The sequence below is a fragment of the Aquarana catesbeiana genome, linkage group LG05, assembly GCF_042186555.1.
Source record: "Aquarana catesbeiana isolate 2022-GZ linkage group LG05, ASM4218655v1, whole genome shotgun sequence".
Classification (NCBI taxonomy): domain Eukaryota; kingdom Metazoa; phylum Chordata; class Amphibia; order Anura; family Ranidae; genus Aquarana; species Aquarana catesbeiana.
Window position 1 is genome coordinate 514,414,881 of NC_133328.1, and position 25,288 is coordinate 514,440,168.

Below are 25,288 nucleotides of genomic sequence, written 5' to 3' on the forward strand. Positions count from 1 at the left end.
AACCCCAGTATCCTCTTCTTCAATGAGCGGGTCGGTTTCAGATAAAAGTGGTCTCTGCAGCGGATTCGCCACAAGATCACTTTTATCGGCAGCGGGAGAGGGCCCCTCCTACTGCTCTCCGGTGCCCTCCGCCACTTAGCGATAGCGGTGGAGGTGATCGGGTCCTCTCGCTGGCATGGTATGGGGCAGAGTAAGGAGAAGATGGCCCCCACCCGTCTCCATACCATTGCAGGGTGGAAGCGACGTCAAAACATCACTTCCGCCCATAGCTCTTAAAGCAACATTTTTATTTATTTATTTTTTTAATGACATTTCATTTTTTTTTTATTGCATTTTAGTGTAAATATGAGATCTGGGGTCTTTTTGACCCCAGATCTCATTATTAAGAGGTCCTGCTTTTTTCTGTTAGAAGGGATGTTTACATTCCTTGTAATAGGAACAACAGCGACACAATTTTTTTTTTTTAAAGAACAGTGTAAACATAAAATATAAAAGGTAAAATAAATAAGAAAAACATTTTTTAAACGCGCCCCGTCCCGGCGAGGTTGCGTGCAGAAGCGAACACATATGTGAGCAGCTCCCGCATATGAAAACGGTGTTCAAACCACACATATAAGGTATCGCCACGATCGGTAGAGCGAGAGCAATATTTCTAGCCCTAGACCTCGCCTATGGAGATTTTTAAGGGTAAAAGTTTGTCGCCATTCCACGAGTGGGCGCAATTTTGAAGCGTGACATGTTTGGTATCAATTTACTCGGCGTAACATTATCTTTCACAATATCAAAACAAATTGGGCTAACTTTACTGTTGTCTTATTTTTTAATTCAAAAAAGTGTATTTTTTCCAAAAAAAGTGCACTTGTAAGACCGCTGCACAAATACGGTGTGACAGAAAGTATTGCAATGACCGCCATTTTATTCTCTAGGGTGTTAGAAAAATTATAAATATAATGTTTGGGTGTTCCAAGTCATTTTCTAGCTAAAAAAAATGTTTTTAACTTGTAAACACCAAATCTCAGAAAGAGGCTTGGCCCCTAAGTGGTTAACTCATTTTGAACCACTTCATTACAGGGCACTTTCCCCCCTTCCTGCCCAGGACAATTTTCAGCTTTCAGCGCTATCACACTTTGAATTAAAATTGCGTGGTCATACAACACTGTACCCAAACTAAATTTTTTATCATTTTCTTACCACAAATAGAGCTTTCTTTTGGTGGTTTTTGATCACCACTGGGTTTTTAATTTTTTGCTAAACAAACTAAAAAAAACAACATTTTTGAAAAAAAATAAGTTCTTTGTTTCTATTATAAAATGTTGTTTTCTCCTTTATTGATGGGCACCGATGATGCTGCACTAATGGGCACTGATGGGCACTGATGAGGAGGCACTAATATGTAGAATTGATGGGCACTGATGGGCACTACTGATGGGCACTGATAGGTGGTACTGATGGGCACTAATAGGTGGCACTGATAGGCGGCACTGATAGGCAGCACTGATGGGCACTAATAGGTGGCACTGATAGGCGGCACTGATGGGCACTAATAGGTGGGCACTGATTGGCGATTTGGGTGGGCACTTATTGGGATTTGGGTGGGCACTGATTGGCATTGTGGTGGGCACCTCTGATGGGGGCTGCGCTGATAATCAATGTGCTGATTATCAGTGCACACCCCACTCTGACAGTGGGACAGGAGAGCTGCCGGTTGGACCGAGGAAAGACGATTACTGGCACTTCCTGGTTCATGTTGTGATCAACTGTGATTGGTCACAGCTGATCATGTGGTAAAGAGCCTCCGCCCCACGGGCATGTGCTGGCTTGTTATTCTGCTGGATGTCATATGACACCCAGTCAGGATGACTGAACCACTTCCAGGCCGTCATTCTGCTATAGGCCGGGCGGGAAGTGGTTAATATTCACAACTTACCCATGCATTCATGTCTCCATGATTTTGTTGAGAAATCATTTTGAAAAACACCCCCAGCATTTCTAACTGGGACCATCTTGAGAAAGGACAGAAGATTCATGTAGCATTTACTTCCTAGAATCCATCTGCCCTTAGCTCAGGCATACAGCCAGGAGGGCGTTGTTACCTAAGAAAACCCCTCCTCCCCTACTCCAGATGAAAGAAAAAATTTTGTCCATGAAGACTCCTGGGAAGTATTATATTGTTTTGGCCAAGGCCAGAAACCTCAAAGGAACTGAAGAAAGGTAAAAAAACAAAGGTAAAACAAGGAAATATAATTTTCTTATCTATTTATTAACTGCTTCATTACCTAGCCATAGTCAAATGACATCCGCAGATGGGATCTCCCATCCTGGGCAGGCGTTATATGACACCCTCGGCGTCCCTCGGGACACAGCCATTCCCCGATGAGGGTAATGAGCGTCCGGCGGAGCATGGGAAACAGCCAAACCGGCTGTATCCAATCATAGCCGGTCACTATGCAGAGCGGCGATCAGGGTTGAGGCTTTTCCCTCGGATAAAGCCCAGCCCCGATCGGGATAAAGCACCAATGAAATTGGCACTTTACCACATGACCGGCTGTGTTCAATCACAGCTGGTCACAAATGTCAACAAACCCCAGTGTAACGGCTGTTGCTGGGTTCTCCTCCTCACACACTGATCCAGTGTGAGGAGGAGATTGCCCAGATTCCCCCCCCAAATAAAGAGGACCTGTCATCAGAGTACCTGCCATCAGAGTACCCGTCATCAGAATATCCATCATCAAAGTACACACCATCAGAGTACTCGTCATCAAAGTATCTGTCATCAGAGTACCTGCCATCAGTGTGAGGAGGAGATCACAGGAATAGTGAGTTACACATTACTATATGTACTACTGTGCCCAGATTGCCCCCCCCAAATAAAGAGGACCTGTCATCAGAGTACCTGTCATCAGAGTACCTGTCATCAGAGTACCCACCATCAGAGTACCCGCCATCAGAGTACCCGCCATCAGAGTACTTGTCATCAGAGTAATTGTCATCCATCCCGTCAGAGTACCTGTCATCCATCCATCCACCCCGTCTGAGTACCTGTCATCCCGTCTGAGTACCTGTCCCGTTAGCCCATCAGGAGTACCTGTCTGCAGCCAATTACTACTAAGGTTAGTACCTGTCTGCAGCCAATTACTCCATTAGTCCCTGACATTCAGCTCATTAGTCCCTGATGTTCAGCCCATTAGCCCCTGACGTGCAGCCCATCAGTGTCACCCGTCATACAGCCACTATGTCCAGAAAGGTTTACACTCCAGGAGAGGCATATCAAATTCTGAGTCTGACCAATGAGAGCAACGGGGAGCTCTCACCGCCCAGTTCTGATTCCGATTCTGGTTTGGAATATGAGCCCATTGAAGGCAGCACATCAGGATCCAAATCAGAGAAGGAAGTAGTCCGTCCAAAAAGAAGACGGTCTGAACACCAGGCAGCTACTAGCAGTGCCAACGGCGCTAGTCCCCAGGAAAAGAGGCCCAGTGCAAGAGTTGCTAGACCCCAGGAGGAAAGGCCCAGTACAAGTGCGGGAATTATACGCCAAAGAATTAGGGCCCAAACCCAGCTTCCAGATGCCTTGGCAAACCCATTGTGGCTGCCTTCTAGCACAGGGTCAGCCACGATCCCCCCTTTCACAGTACAGCCAGGTGTGCAGGTCAACACTGAAGGTTTTTCTGAAATTGATTTTTTAAATTTATTTTTCCCTGACGAATTAGTTCAAGGCATCATGGACCAAACCAAACTTTTTGCCCAACAATTCATTGAAAACAACCCCAGCTCAAGCTATGCCCGCCCATTTGAATGGAGACCCCTAACAGTGGAGGAGCTTAAATTGTTTTTAGGCCTAACGCTCAACATGGGGCTTACAAAACAAAAATGAAGTGCATGCATATTGGTCTACCAACCCTATCCAATTTTTTCATCTGTCATGTCCAGGTCCCGATATGAAATTATAATGTGCTTCCTGCATTTCAGTCCCGCCCTCCCCCCCCCCGAAATCACCCAGACTTTGATAAATTATATAAAATTTGCTCCCTAGTTGATTTTTTCTCCAAGAGGTTTGCCAAACTTTGTATCACTGACAAGAACATCTCTGTGGACGAATCCCTGGTCCATGTCACAGTCCGGCTGGGAATCAAGCAGTATATTCCAAGTAAGAGGGCGAGGTACGGGTTGAAGCTCAACAAGCTCTCTGAAAGCTCCACCGGATATGTGCACTGATTCCGCGTGTACGAAGGCAAAGACTCCCAGCTCCAGCCCCCTGAGTGTCCACCGTACATGGGAATAAGTGGAAAAATTGTCTGGGAGTTGGCATTCCCACTCCTCCAAAAGGGGTATCACATTTACATGGACATTTACTATACCAGTTTGCCCCTTTTCGGCCACCTATATGTCACACGTCATGGTGTGTATGAGGCCATTGAATAACATGGAGTGGCATTTTTAAGCAACAAAAAAAGCTCAAAAACGCTGCTTAAAAACGTCCGTGTGTATGAGGCCTTAAGAGGATCCTGGCTCTCGCTGCTCCGCCCCTGCACCTCCTTTATATGAGATCATGTCTTCTTGACTTGTCCGGCCGCAGCCACCAGGACAGAAGGCAGCACTGAGCAGAGTGGGAGCGACCAACACCTACCCGCCCACCAATCCTCTCTATTTCCATTGGCTCCGCCTCCTTACAGTGCCACTTCCCACCTTTGAATGCTGCTTGGGTGAGGAGCTGGACCCTCAAGGGTGCTGTTAGCCACGAGCCTGCCACGTGGACATGGATGTGGGTGATGTTCTGAAGTACTGCTGGCTGCTGCTGTCCGTTGACCCAGTCCACCCCGGGTTACTAGGTGTGTCCCTCTTTCCCTTGTGTCCTCCCTAGTCAGGCTAGCTTAGAACTGCAGTGCTGCAGAATTTCTTCCTGTCGTTCTACTGGTAACTGAGATTGTGGCAACTGCTGGTAAAGTTGGTGATTGAGGCACTGGACTGAGTCTTCCATAATTGCTGCTGTGTTAGCCTGTTAGGCTCATGTAGCGATTTGGGATTGTGGGCAGAATATTGCTGTGATTCTGCCCGTCACTGTGCCCGATTCCAAATCACACTGCAATGCTGGCAAAATGCAGCACATGTGTTTGTGGTCCATCCATTTTTACTGGCACCACAATGTGGCGATTTATCGCTCAAAAAGCATCCAAAACCACACTGTGTTTTGGTACCACTAAAAATGAATGGAACACAAATACATGTGCTGTGTTTTGCTAGCATTGCAGTGTGATTTGGAATTGCAGACAGAATTACAGCGATTCTGCCCATGATCCCAAATTTCTGCATGTGAACAGTCAGGGCCTAACAGGCTAACACAACAGCAATTATGAAAGACTCAGCATATTTTATAGGTACAAGGAATACCAGGTTTTGTTTAACCATGTCCCTTAAGACCCTCCCACTCTCATGTTTGGCCACACCCACTTTGGACACTGCAGGACACTGCTTCTCTGTCATGCCCCTCATTCTCAAGCTCAAAATTTTATAGGTATGTTCTGTATCTATGGACTCTGCACAGTACCACTTCTTTTGTCTAGTATCCTGGGTTAACAAAAAATCAGTGAGTGTGCTGCCTTCCACAAGATGGTGCCCTTTGCACCCACCCAGTAAGATTTACTATTACAGTGCACCACCCTGTGATAGGCAGTCCAATGGCAGAGAGCACTTACCGCTGTCAGAACACAGTAGCACAGCGAGGAGATCACCGTCCTAACACTGACTGTGTTTAGTACATTAATCCGTCAGGTTTTTCTAATTTTTCGTTCAGCCAGTACCAGGTTTTAGACTGGACAATAGCCAACCTCACTGGGCAATGTTCATAAAAACTGGAAGAAGGCAAAACTGAAATCAGGTTCGAGTTTCAAGAGGATCTGAGAAAATAGAATTATAAGGATGTGATTGCTTACTATGAGCAACACATGGTAAATGCACTCAGGTGCGCCACTAATGCCAAAAACACACTGGTTGAAGGTGCACCTTCAACCTAGGTATACATATTGTTCAAACATTGAATGTGAATAAAGCAATAATTATTCTAATAACGTGCAGTAAATTAATTATTTCAATATTGTGAAGTCCACCTGAGGAGTCCTGAAAACTCAGTGTGTGCTTTTCCGCGGAGCTTCAACCAGTGTGTTTTTGGCATTAGTAGCGCACCTGAGTGCATTTACCATTTGACAAAACTGGATATTCAGGTTTTTTTGGGTTGCAGCACTATTTGTCACTATTTTTGCTTTTAATTTATCTGATAGTCCTAATTTTTAAAGTGTTGTAGGAAGTTGGGGTTAGCGCAGATTATTTGTGTTACATATGAGTAACACATAGCTTTTCCTTTTTCCAGTCTTTATGAATTTGGCGCAATTTCTTTTGTTTAAAAATACTTTTACTTAGTACCTGCTGCTGAACCCCCCCCCCCCCCCCGAGCAAAAAATTATCTATGACCTGAGACCCTCATACAGGTATTTAGCTCGATTTTAACAGAATGGGGGCACTTCTGAGAGGGTTGGAAAGATTTTTAGATATCAGCAGCTCACATTGAATAGACTTAAACAAAAAAAGGAACCCATACTTCTCTTTTAAGTTCATAAAGTTGATAAATTCAGATTTAACAGCAGCAGGTGGGGAGGAGAACCCCTGGATTCTGTAAGTGTAGGAAACGGGGAAGGGTTAGTGTTGTGCAATGACATTGTTTCATGTTACCCCCTAAATATGAGTGTAACATAAATGAAACATGGTAATATGGTCAGAAATGTGGAGTTAGCCTTTAGGTAAAGCTAACCTTTACTAATTTGTAAATCACAATTGTTCTCAAGTATAACTGATTGCCACAAGATTCTCTGGCACCCAAGCTGAAGATGCCATAGTGCACGCCTCCGTACATAAAGTGGCAAAGCACCAGTGCAATGACAGCTACTGTCTACCAGCTCTTGGGTTACAACCTTTGGGACCATGGAAATCCAAACATAAAGGGGAAAGTTTCAGCATGGTTAGATTAGTTTGATTTAATTTTTATGTGCACATTGAAACAGAACCAGGATTTTACCAACATTATAATAACCAAATTTTGTTTTTTCATTTGAAAACTAAGGTAGCCTATTATTTATCCAAGTGCTATATTTTATAAATTATAGTCACAAAAATATGTTTACAAAAATACACAAATGGGTATTTCAAAAGTTCACAAATGAGCCATAAAAAAATCAAAAAACAATATCTAGAGCAAGAAGGAAATGAAGAAGATAAAAAAAAATAAAAATAAATGTTTATTAAACAATTTAAATATACCACTAATTTACGAATGAAGGCTGCAACTGCAGTCTTTACCCGTAAATAAATAAAGAGCAGGACTCAAAAACAGCATAACTTCCCTAAATACACTGGCAGAACAGCTCTCCCTGTGTAATCTATGTGGTTCGGCTATCAGTATTGTAGCACCTTGATGTTTAGGCAGGGTTGCTCCTAAATTTACCTGCCAGGTGTAGTTTCCTTGGTTCATTGTTAGGGATCAATTGAGTTCACCCTAAATCTGGAATTCCTGCACTTCTCTCTTCTGTCGCTAGGTGGTCGTTTACCTGGTGACATTAGATACAACAAGGGCAAAGCAAGGACAGATTAGGAGTATATGGGGTATCTCAGCCAATGGGCAGGGGTTTTCTTGGATATCTTGGCCTTCTGAGAGAACCTATATATTTGGGTGGAGTCAGGTGATCAGTGTTCTGTGCCACCTGGATGGCTGTCTGGGTGGACGAGTGTTGTATTGCCCGGGCTGCTAAGCCAGAGTTTGGGCCTATCATGGGCTCATCTGGCTGCTTGGCTGTCTGAGGGCCTATCCAAAAGGAAGAGAGCAGCGTAGGGTTGGAACCGCGGCTTGCAGTCCAACCAGAAGTGACAGTTCTGCTGGCCGGAGAACCTGTCGTGGTCGGAGATAGAGGGGAAGCTGTCGCCACTAAGGACCCAACCACCTTATTACCAGGGACCACAGTGAGTATCTGAAGCAAGTACTAGAGCAGTATTCTCACCAACCGAGACGGTGAAGAATCGGGAAACTTCAGCAGGTGTCAAGCCAGGGACCCAGCCAGCGGAGGTGACGCTTGCAGAGCAGCCTTGTGTGCCAAGCAACCCAGTGGGGTGAAGCTTGAGAAGTATCTGTGCCAAGCTAGGGACCCAGCAGAGAAGCTGGGGGTGACACTTGAGGAAGATACTTAAGTGAAGATTGGAAGAGCTCAAGGGATTCGGTCTATAGGTCTAGTGAGAGAGACTGTGAGCTCAGTGGGTTGAGAACCTACAAGAAGTGACTGTAGAGGAAGTAAAGGAGTTCATTATAACTTGTGTTAGGAACTGTTCTAAGACTATTGCCATAGGAGACAGCGCTCTTACACATGCAGATGTGGTGTCTTGCTAGATGCCTTTCCCTGCATGGCTGTCTACCTGTAGAAGTCTCAGAGTCTGCTAATTAACATTGCAACTACCTAAGGGTGTCCTGACCCTAAACACTCTCTCCCACAGTTCTGTTCAAGAGAAATAAAATCTCTTTGCATTCAAGAAGCGTCTGGCGCCCAAGAATCTACTTTACACTACACCCACTATGCCTTACTAACCAATTTTATATGGAAGATTGTCAGCAGTTCTTGGCTCTAGAGGTTCTCATTAGACTAAAGGAGGCCTGGGACTTTGCTACAGTATGAAAACCTGGTCCTGCAAAGCACAGGCCTACACAGAGGAAGTGGGGGATCCCACTGTACCTGCTCCCTACCACCAAGCACCCAAGGCAGCAGCTGCTCCTTCTTTTGCATTGGCCTGGTCCCATTACTACTGATATGCTCCTCCTAATGCCGCATACACACGAGTGGACTTTTCGACCGGACTGGTCCAACGGTCTATCCGATGGAATTTCCGCGGACTCCTGATGGACTTTCCTACCGAACGGACTTGCCTACACACTATCACACCAAAGTCAGACGGATTCGTACGTAATGACGTACGACCGGACTAAAATAAGGAAGTTGATAGCCAGTAGCCAATAGCTGCCCCAGCGTCGGTTTTAGTCCGTCGGACTAGCATAGAGACGAGCGGATTTTTCAACCGGACTCGAGTCCGTCGGAAAGATTTGAAATATGTTTTATTTCTAGGTCCGTGGGACTTTTGGGGAAAAAAAGTCAGCTGGAGCCCACACACGATCAAATTGTCCAACGGAGTCCAGTCCGCCGGACCAAGTCTGCCGGAAAGTCCACTCGTGTGTACGTGGCATTAAGCAAAACTGTCACTCTGCTTTCTCTTCCTCTCAGCATGCTTCTTGTCAACCTATGAACTGATTGGTTCTTCATGCTGATTCTGACTCTCACACTCCAGCCCTGCTGTACAGGAATTGCAACATGCTAATACCAGGACAAATTTAGGTATTTACACTGCTTAAATTTAAAAACTAGAGGTGCATTCATGTATGTCTTTTATAAACAACGTTTAATGATGCATTAATAATTACAGAGATGCATTCATGTATGTCTTTTATATCCAGCTAGAATTCAGCATGTTACATAGGTTGAAAAAAACATGTCAATCAAGTTTACCAAAAACATCAATTAAATGTAAATTGTGTATTTTTTTTCCCTAAAATGCATGCCGCTATGATCATTGTTATTCCCATTCCTGCTGAATGTTATATCAGTTTCCGTCAGACTTTAAGTGAGGATTTTGCCGTCTTCTGTGTTTTAGCTCAGCAAGTAGTTCCCCATTTGACTAGACTGGATTTGGAGGAAATGTTGAGTTAAAAACAACAGAAAATAAGCTAGAACATCCTGTGTGATGAAGTGAAATGAAGTCACTTTATTTATTAAAGGTTAATCTAGCATAGTAGTATTTAGTGATGTTGTGGAACATGAAGAGATTGGGCTGTCACATATGTTTCTGATTACAGCACAATTCGAAAGCATTCACAAAGTTACCATTTTTACATAAGAAATGGTTTATGCAGGCCCAGATAAATATCAAAGTACGCAAATCCAACTTTGAACCCACTTCCTGATCTGGCCAGAAACATGACAGCTGTAGTTATTCTTTCTGCAGATGACTGTAGAATAATGAAGTACTATTGTTTAAAGAGCAATCTGCTAGGGAACTCTGGAATGAGAGAGACCTGTCAGAACATCCTGTATGTGACCTCTGATGGCCTACTGCTTCAGCCAGGTATGAAAGGCACACTGATGATATGCTGCTAAAGGAGGCCCTATCCACACAATAGGTGCACAAATATCCATAGCTTAAAGTGACACTAAATTCTGGTTCAGAAATAACTATTCAAGTGTGTATTCTTAACTTCCTACCTATTTTTGCTGATCTGACTTCCTATTAGAGGGTGGCTACGTTCATTCTCTATGGTCCCACTGTATATAGAAACATAGCCACCCTCACTTGCTCGCTAATAAGGTCCACTAGGGCATGTGGCCCTCCAGCTGTTGCGTCCCATGAGTCCCATGAGGCATTGCAAGGCTGACAGTTACAAGCGTGACTCCCAAAGGCATAGGGCTTGTGGGACTTGTAGTTGTGTAACAGCTGGAGGGCCACAGAGCACCCTTGCACTAGGGACTATGGGCTAGGATATGTAGTGTGCATTGAGTGGTGCAGTGGTCATGACCAAAGTATGAAAACATTTATTGAAAAATAGATTACATGGCCATTAAAGTGATATTAAAGGCAAGTTTTTTAAACAATAAAATAACAAACATGTTATACTTACCTGCTCTGTTTATTGGTTTTGCACAGAGTAGCCCTCCTAGCCCCTCCCTCCTGCCAAGTGCCTCCACAGAAAACAAGCAAGCTAGCTCCTGAGCTGCTCCTCTGCGTTTCCATTCACACACAGGACTGTGCCCCCCCCCCCCCCTTACTCCTCATTGGCTCACTGGCTGTGATTGACACAAGCGGGAGCCAATGGTTTCTGCTGCTGTCTAAGCCAATGAGGGAAAGTACCCGGAGAGCCGAGGCTCCCATGCACATCACTGGATCACAATGGGGCTCAGGTAAGTATTAGGGGGGGCTGCTTTACACAGAAGGTTTTTTAACTTCATGCATAGAATAAAAAAACACCTTGAGCCTTTAGAACCACTTTAGGTAGTGAATATATACATGTAAATTTAGCATAATTTTAACCCATAATTTATCATTAAGTGCTTGTCGACCAGCCGCCATGTATTTACTGTGGCAATGTGGCGCTATTGCACGAAACAACATACCTGTACATCGCTTCGTTCAGTAGCCACTAGATGGTGCAATCGCGCCATGATTGGCTAGCAGGGATGTCAATCAACGGGTCCGGCGGACCCGCGATCATCCCCGGGAGAGGCAGACCAGTGATCTGCCTATGTAAACAAGGCAGATCGCCATTCTGCAAGGGGTCAAGATGGAGATCTTGTGTTTCTACCAGGCAGGAACCCGGATCTCTTTCTTCCCCCAATTAGTGCAACCCCCCCACAGTTAAAAGGAAATCTCCTAGGGACACACTTAACCCTTTGATCGCTCCTGATGTTAACCCCTTTCCTGCCAGTGTCATTAGTGCAGTGACAGTGCATTTTTTTTAGCACTGATCGCTGTATTAGTGTCACTGGTCCCCAAAACATGTCAAAAGTGTCAGATGTCCGATTTGTCTGCTGCAACGTCGCAGTCCCGCTAAAAAAAAAAAAAACGCTGATCGCCACCATTACTAGTAAAAAAAATAAAAATGATAGAAATGCCATAAATCTATCCCATAGTTGTAGACGCTATAACTTGCGTGCAAACCAATCAATATGCACTGATTGGGATTATTTTTAACCAAAAATATGTAGCAGAATACATATTGGGCTAAATTGATGAAAAATTTGATATTTTTCCATTTTTTTTTATTGGACATGTTTTATAGTAAAAAAAAATATTGGGTTTTTTCTTTCAAAATTGTCGCTATTTTTGTTTATAGCACAAAAAATAAAAACCACAGAGGTGATTAAATACCACCAAAAGAAAGCTCTATTTGTGGGAAAAAAAGGATATACATTTTATTTGGTTACAGCGTCATGTGACCGCGTAATTGTCAGTTAAAATAATGCAGTGCCGTATCACAAAAAATGGCCTGGGCAGGAAGGAGGTAAAACCTACCGGTCCAGAAGTGGTTAAAGAAAGTGCTCATATAAACGTAAGCAATGACTAATAGGCAAGTTCAGCAAGTAAATAGGTCTGTCTTGAAGCTTTCCATCCACCCCTCCCCCTCTCCACGGCACAAATCGGCATTCTTTTTTATTTATATTTTCATTTTTTTCTTTAATAAAGCACTGGCCCATATGTACATCCCATATCCCAGTAGGCATAGTCATCATTGGGAAAGGAGGAAGGGGCGAGGTCAGGTGGGACATTCTTGGGGAGCTTACGGCTCTTTCGGGTTAAGCTGGCAGCTTACCGATGATGTTACAGAACAAGGTTGTGGCGGGGGGCAGAAAAGAAGCGGATCTCAGCAGGACAGTGCTGGATCTGCTGGGTGGGTGAGTACCTTAAATGTGCAGAACCTGCAACCAGGTGTAGGGGACATGAAGATCTGCTTTCATCAAGGGGCAAAAAGGGCATTTGTACAGTTTCCACCAAGACAACTTTTAGATTAGAGCAGTAGCATGTGGAAAACAAAGGTGGGGGTTAGTACCTCTGCTTTCTGTGATATATATTATATAGTGGTTCAGTTAAAACCATTATGAAACATATTGTTAGGTTACACCCCTAATGTAAAATGCTATTAGGACCAACTAAACAGATCTTTGCGCTGAGTTCACGGACATCACCTACTGTAAAATACTTTACAATATGATTAAATTACCTTTGTGCATGTACCTGTGTGCATGTGTCTGTGTGCATGTGTCTGTGTGCATCCTACCTGTGTCCTGTGCATCCTCCGTGTGCCACTCTGCTCCGATCAGTGTGTGCGGTGGCCATTCACTGTTCAAAAGCCGCGCCTCCTCCATGATAGGCAGAAAACTCTATTTCCCAGCAGTCAGCGGTCAGCCTATCACGGACATTCTCTCATCCTTATACCACGGACGAGGATGAGAGAATGTCCGTGATAGGCTGTACACTGACTGCCTATCACAGACGAGGAGGCTCGGCTTTTGAACAGTGAGAGGGAGTGCTATGTAGCACACGCTGGCCGCCGTCTGCCTGCATGACACGCTGATCATGTAGGCAGACGGCGGTGACTCGAGTATAAGTCGAGGGGGGCACTTTCAGCCCCAAAAAAGGGGCTGAAAAATTCGACTTATACTCGAGTATATACGGTAAATAGAATAATATGTCTATTTTATATAATGGGAGAAGGGCACATCTGTTAGTGTTGGATTCTTGTGCACATTTAGTTTTATGCCTTCAAGCAACATGAATTACTTCCATCTCTGCTTTATTTCTCAATTTTCCACTCCTCTTTACTCAGCTCTCCTCAGTGTAACACTTCCCATACTACGGCCCCTTCTCATTCAGCTCTTTTCTTGCCTATGTCTGTAATGTGGTGTAAGTCTGACTTACCGGCTGCCGTGGCCACACTTAACTACTACCTTAACCACCTTATATTTATAAGACACGAACACTGAATGGGTTTAAATGGCCATAGCAGCCTTTTATTAACAAAGAAACCATGAACAATACATATTATTCATCAACACTAACAGACTCTCTTATAGCAGGTATTTGGAGGCGAGCATGGTCTACCAAATCTGCTGTATCAAGCACCAGTTCCATACTATGACCCCCATCCGGAAATACACCAACTCAGGGACAATTAGTTACCACATTACCTCTTGATACAGCCCCAATACTGTTCTCGCCTTACTGACGTCACTTATTCGGGAAGGTACCTATACCAAAGATGAGCCCCTCTCATCATTCTCCACAGAAATTTTTTGACCATGCCCACCTTCAAAACCCTGAGACCCCTGCCCACTGCTATGATACCATATGACCCCCCCTTACAAAATAACATCGCAAATAACATACATCAACCAGGACCAATAATAAATAGGGAAGGAAACCACCAAAGCAAAGGACAAATGCAAACATTAACCTTAAGGGAGGGAGGGAAAAGTTTGCTTGCTTTGCCTGGCTCCAACTGACCCTGGTAAACTCCCCCTCACTGCCTAGACCACAGTTGGTTGGTCCCACCCTGACCCAGCTTGCTCCACCCTAACACGCCTTGCTCTCTTCCAATAGCTAAAGCCTACTACTATTTTAAAAAATTATTTCAAATCTGCCTAACTACAGCCTGCGTAACACACCAAGTCATGTAGGCTTTGCACTTAATGCTTGGCATATCACTACAGGCCTGTTCTTGACTGGTGTAATGCTGACTTACCGGCTGCCGTGGCCACACTTAATTACTACCTTAGCTCCCTTATATGAATAAGACACGGACACTGTGAAAGGGTTTAAATGGCCATAGCAGCCTTTTATTAACAAAGAAACCATAAACAATACATATATTTTTCATCGACACTGACTCTCTTATAGCAGGTATTTGAAGGCGAGCATGGTCTACCAAATCTGCTGTATCAAGCACCAGTTCCACACCGCGGCCCCCAGCTGCAAATATACTCGGGGACAATTAGATACCACATTACCACTCGATACAGCCCCAATACCGTTCTCGCCTTACTGACGTCACTTATTTGGGAAGGTACCCATACCAAAGATGAGCCTCTCCCATCATTCTCCACAGAAATTTTTGACCATGCCCACCTTCAAAACCCTGAGACCCCTGCCACAGACACAAATGAAAAGCCCTCTGAACCATCCTGCAGGCACAAAAACCACATATCAATGCCGACGGCGTTCAAATGAACCCCGTCCCCCCACAAATAGAGCCAGTTGTCACCCTCCAACTCCATATGGCGCACAGCAAGGCCGCCATTTCTAACAAAAAATCATGCCACCTCCTTGTTTAGTTTTATTCTAGCCTTATTAAGCTTGTCCAGAGAGCGAGCCAGACGCCAAGAGGCTCTACCCACAATGTAGGACCACACTAAAACAGTGTCCGCGAAAAAGGATCATAAACGCAGGAAATCCAACTTTATATCCCGAATCAACTTCCTAGTGGCCCTGAGCCCGAGATCATTGCCCCCAACATGCACTACCAAGATGTGCAGGGGTCTATCCAACCGGGCATACTGATGCACTTCCGGCAATACCCGGGACCACAGCATGACCGGAACTCCGATCCACTGCACACTGGCCACACTCCGTGGGAAGCCCATTTGTCTGCCTTCCGACCTGACTGAAGTCCTTTTAGCACCCCAAAAAACATAAGAGTAGCCGAGTATCCACACCAAACAGTCTCTGTCTGAAAAACATGAAATTACAAGAATAAAGGAATAACAGTGTAATGAAAAAGTTGAAGCAGACAAAGACAAACAAAAAACAAAACTCCACATGACCACTACATACAACGGCAGAGGGATACAATGACAAACATGTTATAGGAGATGAGGACAAACATACAAACTAAAATGCCGGGATTCCCAGCGACCAATCCGCTGCAGGATCTGGTCACCCAAACCCCATCTGGCCGCCTCCACGGCGGCCCCTATTCGGAATGAATGGGAAGCATATGCCGACGGATTAAAACCAGCAGACAGTAAGCATTTTCTAAAAACCAAAATAAACTGGAAATGGGACAAAGCCGAGCCGTCAGCATGCGTCAAAAAAGGCCCCGGGCCCAGTCGTCCTGACTCTTAACCAAGTGAGCACGACTGCGACCGGGCAGGAAGATGAATTGGGAACCCTTCCGTGCACCACGCTAGCCCCACGGCCCAGCTGATCAGTCTTTGATTTCCGAATGAACAAAGACACCTTGTACCCCTGAACCATGACATCCGAAATACCCAAACCACCCCCAACACGGGTAGAAGGACTAACTGATTCCCCCACCTGAAGAGCCCCGAAAAAAGCCAAAACGAAAGCAGTCCGAAAGAGAACCGCTTCAAAAGAAGTTAAGCAGACTGCCAGCAACTGTTCCAAAAGTAAACCAAGCATCTCAAAAGAAACGGGACGGCGGGAATCAGGCACCCGCCTACCCTTCCTGTAACCCCGCAAAGCTTTTTTAACCAAAAAAGACTTTGTGACGTCCGCCACCCCTGAGAGCCAGAACAGAAATGCCAAACCAGCCAGCTTTCGATTCAGTGAGGAGATCGATACTCCCTCCTCAAAGTTCTTACCAATGTAATACAGCAAGACATGCAAACGATCTTCCTCCTGAAAGCAACCACCCACCAAACTCACTAATCTGTGCCATTCGCCCCAGACTTGTTCATAAGCTGTCCAAGTAGAAGCACAGACCGACTGCGGAATCAAGCCGGCTACGGTGGAAAGGCGATGTCCCATAAGTGATTGGGGCACGGAATTCCGAGCTGTTCTGCCTCTGGTGCCAACTGGTGGAAATGTTTCCATTGCAGACGATAAAGTGCATCAGCCACTGTATTATTCACCTCAGGCAAATGGACAGCATATATAAAAGCATTTAAACTCAGACATTGCAAAACCAAACGCCTTAGCAAACACACAACTGGCGGAGAAGTTAATGGCCTGTACAACCCCCAAGATTATCACAGTGGAACCGCACATGCTTGTTCCGGAAGCCCTGGCCCCAAATTTCAACCAACAACACTATTGGGAACAATTCCAACAGTACCAAGTTGCGGATGACGTCTGAATTACTCCAGGACTCCGGTCACCACCCCGTGCTCCACTAGCCACTAAAATAAGCTGCATACCCAGCCGAGCCATCCGCATCTTTATAGAGGTCCAAGTCAAAGTTGGACACTGCTGCTTCCATCCACAAGGACTGCCCATTGTACTTGTCAAGGAACATGTCCCAGACTCTCAGATCCTCCTGATGGGCCTTGTGTAGTCACACATAATGATGCAGGGTTTTTGCACCCGCGGTGGCAGCCGCCGGCAAAAAACCTGCCCCATGGGCATGATGCGGCAGGCAAAGTTGAGCTTACCCAGAAGCGACTTCAGGGAATGCAGTTGTAACTTCTTGCAACTCAGAGCATGGGTAACCGTCCCATGAAGATCCTCCAGCTTATTGACAGGTAGCGTGCATTCCATCCTAAGCGTATCAATGATAATACCCAGAAACTTCAGTTCCTCAGCCAGACCTTCTGTTTTTTCGGGCGCCAAGGGCACCCCAAAAACCTTGAATACATGCTGTTACGTGGCCAACAAGATCTGGCATGTCCGAGTCCCTGGAGGGCCGACCACAAAAAAGTCATCCAAATAATGGATAACAGACTGTAAGTTGGATAAATCTTGCACCACCCAGTCCAGAAAGGAACTGGAAGTTTCGAAAAAGGAACAGGAAATAGCGCAACCCATGGGCAAACATTGGTCCACAAAATATTGCCCTTCCCAAATACAGCCCAACAGCCGGAAACTCCGGGGGTGGACGGGCAGCAATCGGAAAGCTGACTCAATGTCAGTTTTTGCCAAAAGCGCACCCTGCCCAAACTCCAATCTGTAAAATCCAATTTGTGATAGGAGATCCGTCTCCACTTCCTCCCTCAGGTTAGGGGGCCTATAGCATACTCCCAGTATTATTTTCCCCTTAGCTTCATCCCTTTGGAGCTCTACCCATAAGGATTCCACCTCCTCACTAGCTCCCTCAGTGATGTCATCTCTCAGATTCACTTGTACATTATTCTTGATATATAGGCATACCCCTCCCCCTTTTTTACCCTCTCTATCCTTGCGGTATAGGGTATACCCTTGAATGTTTGCCAGCCAATCACGAGAGCTGTTGAACCAGGTCTCTGAAATTCCCACAAAATCCAAATCCTCCTTGTACAACAGTATCTCTAGTTCACCCATCTTGTCCGCCATGCTCCTGGCATTGGTGAACATGCCACATAGTTTAGACCGGTCGCATATTGTCCTCGTATTGTGTGTTTTAAGATTGCAACTAGGACTTGCTACTATACTCACCTTGTGTTTTTGTGCGTTGGTTAACCTACCACTAATGCCCCCAATACTACCCTCTGGAATATCTTCCGCGCTGGCTATCACTGTCTCTGGACCCCCCCCCCCATTCTAAAAATCTAATTTATGACTGTCTTGTGTTGCGCGTAAACAGTCCCTCAAGGGTATCTGTTACATGTGAGGAGTCTATGCAAGGCTTTTGTTACAAGTGGGTTCTCTATAACAGGCATTTGTTACATGCCAGTCACCTCTCTCCTTTAGTTACATAAGAGCAGTTTCTAACCGTCTTTTCTAACAGGTAAGCAGTCTCTGTCAGTAACACGTGAATAGCTGATTGCAGTATAGGTTGCCTTTCCTGCTACTGAAAAAGTAAATTACATTTTTTGTGATCCAAAAACATTTTCCTTAAATTGGCTCTACTTTTTCATGCTTGTAGGCATGTGCAGTCTGATTTCTCCACTGCAGGTGGCACTCAACCGCTGCGGCATTACAGGAGGAGAGGAAGTCAAGAAGAACATGGTTCCTCTATGGTTTTCTGGGCCACTGTGGAAGATATCCGATTGGCTGCTTCCACCCCATGTGACTCCGGCGGCTATCTTGGATCAGCCAGAGCCTATTTAAGGCTCTGGCACCCAGGCTTGGTGCACAATTTGCATGCAGGTAGTGTAGGGACAGGTCACCCTTCTGGCAGGGACAGTGATTAGCAGCAGGGAGAGGTTCCAGACAAGTAGGAAAAGGATAGGGACAAGCCATTCTGCTGGAGACCTCCCCATTTGGGTTCAGTCCAGCCAGGCTGCATTCTGTCCCCCCAAGGCAAACACTGTCAGCACATCTGAGACCTGCTCTGCTACACATTTCTGTTCTATGCCATAAGTGCTCCTGGCCGAGTTTGGATCCTGCAGTAATACAAGTTCTGTTCCTTGCAACCGGACTCTGCGTGCTTACTGCTGCAGCACTACGCTGCACCTCTACACATGCTCACTCAGAATGAGCTGCTACTGCTCTGCCTGTTTAACCATGACGCTTCACAGTAAGCAGGGCTGGCACCAGCATAAGGCAGCTCAGGTAGCCACCTGAGGGCGCCAGGAGCCGGGGTTCTCTCAAGAAATGCATATGCTGGCACCATCCCTGCTCGCACGTTTTCCTCACTTGGCACAGCTGTGTACAGTGACAGATAAACTTGTGCAGATACACTGCAAGCTGTTTGCGGTTTCCTCTCCTCCATGGCGGCTTTCAGCTCCTCCCCTCCTCCTCCTCCTAGGTGTCTAATAGGATCGCCTGTCCTGGGCTTACCTATAGGTAAAAATCAAAGGGAGTTTACTCCCACTGTTGTGGTTGCATTAGTTTTCTTTTTAGGCTAACTTGCTGTCTTAGGGTTTCTCCACTCTAGATAGAGAGGCAAGGGAGACACCTTTGGACATGAACATTGTCAGTGTGGGGATTACCCACCGTCCAGTGTTCATATTAGTATATGGGGAGTTGTCACTGTACTTTGGCAAGCCACATGAGTGCCGAGGCAGCTGTGTGACATACAGTATGTAATAGAAGGAGGCAGTCCGCAAACATACTGGGCTCCTGGTGTGTCATATTGTGGTTTCTGGGAGTACATTGAGCTGTATATAGTGTCAGATCCAAGGAGGGAGCAGAGCCCAGCCAGTGCAGCAAGTAGATGAGTGTCAGAGAGAGTACTAATGGGCTGTGTGTGCTCCGATCTCTCCAATCTACACACCCGGACTGACAGCCAGGCACTGGGAACTGCTGCTGGAAGAATGAGGGAGACAAGTCCATCTGATCTATGACACCCAACACCAGCATGGGGACACTGCACACTGCACAGGCTGATGACCCCCCCTCTGTTTGCTCTCGGTTGGCACTTACCACATCGTGGTGGGTGGCAGGCAGCGTGGAGCAGCAGCTCAGCTCCGAGTCCTCTCCTCCATGGTGGCTTCCAGATCCTCCTCTCCTCCTCCTAGGCGTCCAATAGGATCGCCCGTCCTTTCAGCCAATCAGGTGACCAGTGTCAAAACCTGCTTCCTGATTGGCCAGGATGAGGATCAGTGTTACAACAGGGAATATGCATGCAATATGCACCTGGGTGGGCTGAGAGCGCACTCTCTGCGACCTGAGCCCACCCTATATTGAAGCCTATTAGAGCCTATGGGTCTAATCTATGCTTAAAAAAAAAACAGCCCCTCCCTGTTGGATTGGAATTCATGCGCCGGTGTTCTGAAAGGGGCCGGACACATGAATAAGGGAGGCGGCGATGGACGGGGGGGAGGGGGGGTTGCGCCTGTGCGCCCTTACTGGATGGGCTGCCCTAGACCTTTGGTACCCCTGACATTGCAGATCCACAATAAAGGAGATGAGCTATATCAAATGATATTCTTTCTTTTTTTTAAATGCATTCCCTAAATATATGGTCACATACATTTTCCCCAAACATTTAACAAGAAACTGTTTATTATTGGGCTACTGTATCAAATCTTCAATTGTGCTCTGTAAAGTTGCAGACAAGCCTGCACAATATTGAGCTCTCTAATCTCTTGAAAGAGATTTGAAATAAGGCAGTCTTTTATTTCATCTGGAAGTGAATAATGAAAGCCGAACTCCTAGGAGTTCTCACTGAGATAAGCTTCCAATTTTAACTTTCTTACCAAGATTACCAGAGGGAACATTACATCCAAGTTTGCTGTTTTATGTAGTAATATTTTCTTATGATGGAGATACTTGCCAAAATTCTGGATGTAGTTTTGAAATACAACGTCAGTCTAACAATGCCATTTCTGTCTTGTGACCAAGGAGTCTCAGAAGAGAGTTGGGTTTTAACTGCTCAAAGAGACATTGAGGCTAAACTCTAGGCAAACAACTCAATACACAGATGAAATATATAAACGTGGGCTGTTATACCAGTCAAATGATTTGTATTTCTGTCTGTCTGATTTACAAATCTCTGTGACACAGGACAGCCTTGTCTGGAAGAAAAAGAGACCTAGTTATTTTAGTAATGTTTTTTTCTGTCTCCATCTGTAACTTCACAGTGAATGTAGAAGATACAGGCTGATGAGTCACTTTCTCTTTCACCCTGTTCTCTCCCCCTATGAGCATGCTCCTCGTTAGCCCCTGCAGGACATCAGCTGGGCTGCTTGTTCTGGTTCTCCTGTTTCAAGTCTGAGCTTTACTCTAGAGTGCCTTGTGAGAAGCAGATACCAAATCAAATTCAGGAACTTACACTGCTGCTATTAAAAAAAATAAGTATATTTAACCACTTTCTGCCTATTGTAATATGACGGCTGGGCGGGAGATTCATTTTTTCGGGTGGAAATCACATGCCATCCTCCCGGAACCCGCCTGCCCCACGGACTGCGCTTTGGCGTGATTTCTCACCGCCTGTGTCTATCACACACAGCTGAAGACTGATCAGTTTACTGCCCCACTGCCAGTACCATATGATGTGACCAATCACAGCAGAGCACATGACAATTGTACACAATGGATGGCTCCCTTTCGTCCCATTCATTGTTTACAATTGTGTTGCTAGCTGTGATTGGTCACAGGGATCATATGGTACAGACAAGGCCAATCACAGCCCATCTGTAACATGTGATTAGCTGTGGCCAATCACAGCTAATTACAATAGTAAACACTGAATGAATCAGCTTCATTCAGTAAAAGGTGCTGTTTATAACAGTGAAATTTACTAGTATAAGCCATCACAATGTATAAAAAAATACAGATTACTTCTCCAGAGTAGTACAGTGTTACTATTGTAACATTGTATGGCCCAAAAATTGTAACAAAAAACTCACCATGCCTCTTACCAAATACCTCGGACTGTCTACTTTCCAAAAAGATGTCATTTGGGAGATATCTGTTCTGTCCTGGTGTTTTTGGGCCTCAAGAAATGAGATAGGTCATCAGTAAATCAAGATTGATCAGTTTTCAGATATATACATACTATAGTTTGCGGACTCTATAACTTTCCTGCAGACTAAATAATAAACACTAATCTGAGTTATTTTCACCAAAGAAATGTAGTGGAATAAAGTGTGGCATAAATTGATGAAGAAAGATTATTTATTTTCAAAATCTTATAATAGAAAAACTCTGTTTTTTGTTTTGTTTTTTTACTAGATTTTCAGAATTTTTCAGTTTATTTAGCAAAAAAATACCAGTGGTGATTAAATACGACCAAAAGAAAGCTCTATTTATGTGAAAAAAAGTGATAAAAATTTCATATGGGTGCAGTTGCATGACCGTGCAATTGTCATTCAAAGTGTGACAGCGTGAAAAGGTGAAAATTGGCCATGGCAGGAAGGGGGTGAATGTGCCCTGTATTGAACTGGTTAAAGTAGTAATAAGCCAAAAAACAAAAATGAAGTATACTGCAGCTTACCAATCCTTAGATATGATGGCTGCATTAGTTGTTTAGTCTTTTTTTCTTTATTTTTACCTGTCAGTAAAGCTGTGATTTTTCAACTTTTTTTTCCGGACCACGCTGTCCAGCAAAAGTAGCAGAGGTGTTTATAATGGTCAGCTTTTATTCATATATGTAAAACCTTTATCCCAAAGGTAAAAAAACAATGTTGCTATAACCACTTAGAGCTAGACATACTATGATTTTTTTGACCTCTCTGATATGATCTGCACAAGTTTTTGGATTATAATTCTTTTGTCAGGACTGGGACCTGAACCCATACCATCTACTGCATCCAGCAGAAACTCTTCTTGCTGAGCCACCTGAGATCCTGAACAGCATCCTGTCTGATCCTTTAGATAACCTTGCTTTCTACCTTGCATCTGGCGAAACTTAAACTCCTTGCTCCTCCCAAAAACTTCTGATTTAAACCATGCCTTTGCACTTCCTGTTTGCCAAATGATTGTACTCTCTTCAGCTGATATCTTGTTCCTTTGCATATCTGCAGCTGTCGTTATCTCCACTAGCACTTGTTCCCATCCTTTGACTTGTTCCTCGACTACACTTCTGTTTGATCCCAACCTACAACCATTCATTATCAACTTTTGGCTTCTTCCTTGACTGCACTTCCACTTGATCCTAACCGGCAACCACTTGTTACCAATCTTTGGCTTGTTTACTGACTACACTTCTGCTTGATCCCTACTTGCTATTTTTGCTACTAGACCCTGGCTTGGTCACTTCCTGGTGGGATAATCCTGAGGGCCAAGACCTGGTACTAACACGCAAAACCCATTTCCACCATCAGGCGCTCTGGTGCATATCGTCGGTTAGTACTTAGACTTCGCACCTTGGGTGAGCCTGCATCTTCCGCCAGGGTGACCTGCTAATCTACTTATTCAGCTGGTTGGTGGGAGCCTCTTTACTGCTGTAGCTACTGGTGTCCGAGCCTAACCCCTGGCCAAGACAGCTTTCTACTATCTGCAGGATGTCATTTGGATTGAGTCACTCTGCTAATTCTTCTGAGACTGTAAGTTACAGCTATCTTGCCCTGAATGGATCAGTTATAGATATCACACTTGCAGTGCTTAGTTTGGAGAGGCAGAACAAATTGTTGATGATATTATCATAACGATTATTATTATTTATTATTATTAATATTATTAATATAATTATTATTAATGGTGTTTTCTTCCATTCTTATTTTTGGATTTTTACTGTTTAGAAAGCAGCATGCAACATCCATGATAATATAGACTGATCTTTTTTTTTTTTTTTTTAGAGGCACTGAATTAATATGAAAAATGTTATGGACCCAGGCTAGATTTATGCTGATATTAATACTTCATTAAGTTTCAGATTATATACACAATATTTTAATTTACAGAAGTAACTGTAAAATATAGTAGATGGACAGGTAATAATGTTGAGGGAAAAAAGTGTTTTTGTTTATTTTTTTACTATTATAAAAACCCTTGAATTTAACTCTAATTATGTTTTCCCCTTAGCAATCCATGACAAGCCTTTCTCTGCTTCATGAAATTTCCTGCAATTGCCTTTGTTTTCCTAGATTGTTTTCTAGCTCACTAAGAACGCTGTCATATGACTTCACATACAGAGCTTATAAGGTTGTATTTAGAGTAAAGAAAAGTTTCTATTTTACGCAGCATGTTTGTAGAGTTATAAAATTACACTTGTCTTGATTTGCTTTGCCAATGTTTCTGTTTAACAGTGTTTGTTTTTTTTTTTTTAATTTAATCATATTTAAAGCCCCACTCAAGTTTTAACTGATATCTTAATTTTGGTAGGGGACATTGGGCTGAATATGGTAAATCCAGAAGAGGAGAATCCAGAAGATTAATCAAGGAGGCATCACAGCCTAGTCTGGGTATGTAATGGTTGCATTCGTTGAAATAAATGTGAAAGCTGGTGGGGATATCTTGACACTACTGGCCACATATACACACACATTTTGGATGGTCCCTGATGAACCAGGTAAAATTAGAGTTATGCGTGGCCCTGACTGCCCCTCCCTTCCCAACACTCTTCAATCTGAAAATCAAAGGAGCCTAGCAGAAAGTTGTCAGTTGAACAATAGCTGGATCCAATCTGATGCAGGAACTCTTTGGGTATAGACACAGATGCCTGATGTCAGAATACAATAGTTAGCAATTATTCCTCCATCCACACATACAGTGAATGGCCAGCTTAAAGCTGAAGTTTAGGTATGCATATTTCTGCATAATTACATTGGTCCAGCTTGGACCAATGTATGTAAGTATGCATGTATCATACCTGGAAGATACCAGTGGAAGCTGGAAATCACTGAAATGATAGCGGCTAGCTTCCAGGTCATGTGCCGAGCAGCTGCCCTGCTACTTAGTGAACACAAGAGGTTGCTCACTGGGCGCGGGTGCCATTTAGGGAACACTTTGCATTCTCCCAATGGGGGGTGGAGAGGTAGGGTGGTGATGTCATATCTTTATCTCGCCCAATCAGAAAACCCTTTGCATTCACTGAGAAAATGCAGTGTTCTCTAAATGGGGGCTGTGCTGAGTGAGTGGCTTTTTGTATCCACTAAGCAGCAGGGCAGCCACTCAGCATGGGACCTGGAAGCTAGCAGCAATCACTGTAGTAGAGGTGCCTACTAGAGTGACTTCCAACTTCCACATGGCTCTTCCAGGTAAGACATAATATGCATACCTAAACTTCATCTTTAAGATCACAAGGGACATATAAGTCCAGCATGTAGGCCGGTGCAGTCTACTTTCTGCTCTGCAGGTGGTGCTCATCCGCAGCGGCACTGCAGCTGGAGAGGAAGTCAAGATGCACATGGTTCCTGTATGGTTTCCTGCGGCACTGAGGGGAGCTATCCAATTG

General features: G+C 44.5%; 1 long non-coding RNA gene across 1 annotated transcript in view; it reads left to right on the top strand.

Moving 5' to 3' along the window:
* The window catches only part of LOC141146014 (uncharacterized), a 118,992-nt gene that overhangs the window by 12,376 nt on the left and 81,328 nt on the right, over positions 1-25,288 (top strand). Inside the window, exon 2 of the long non-coding RNA XR_012244714.1 lies at positions 24,217-24,296. This is a non-coding gene — a long non-coding RNA (uncharacterized lncRNA). The remainder of the gene's footprint in view (positions 1-24,216; positions 24,297-25,288) is intronic.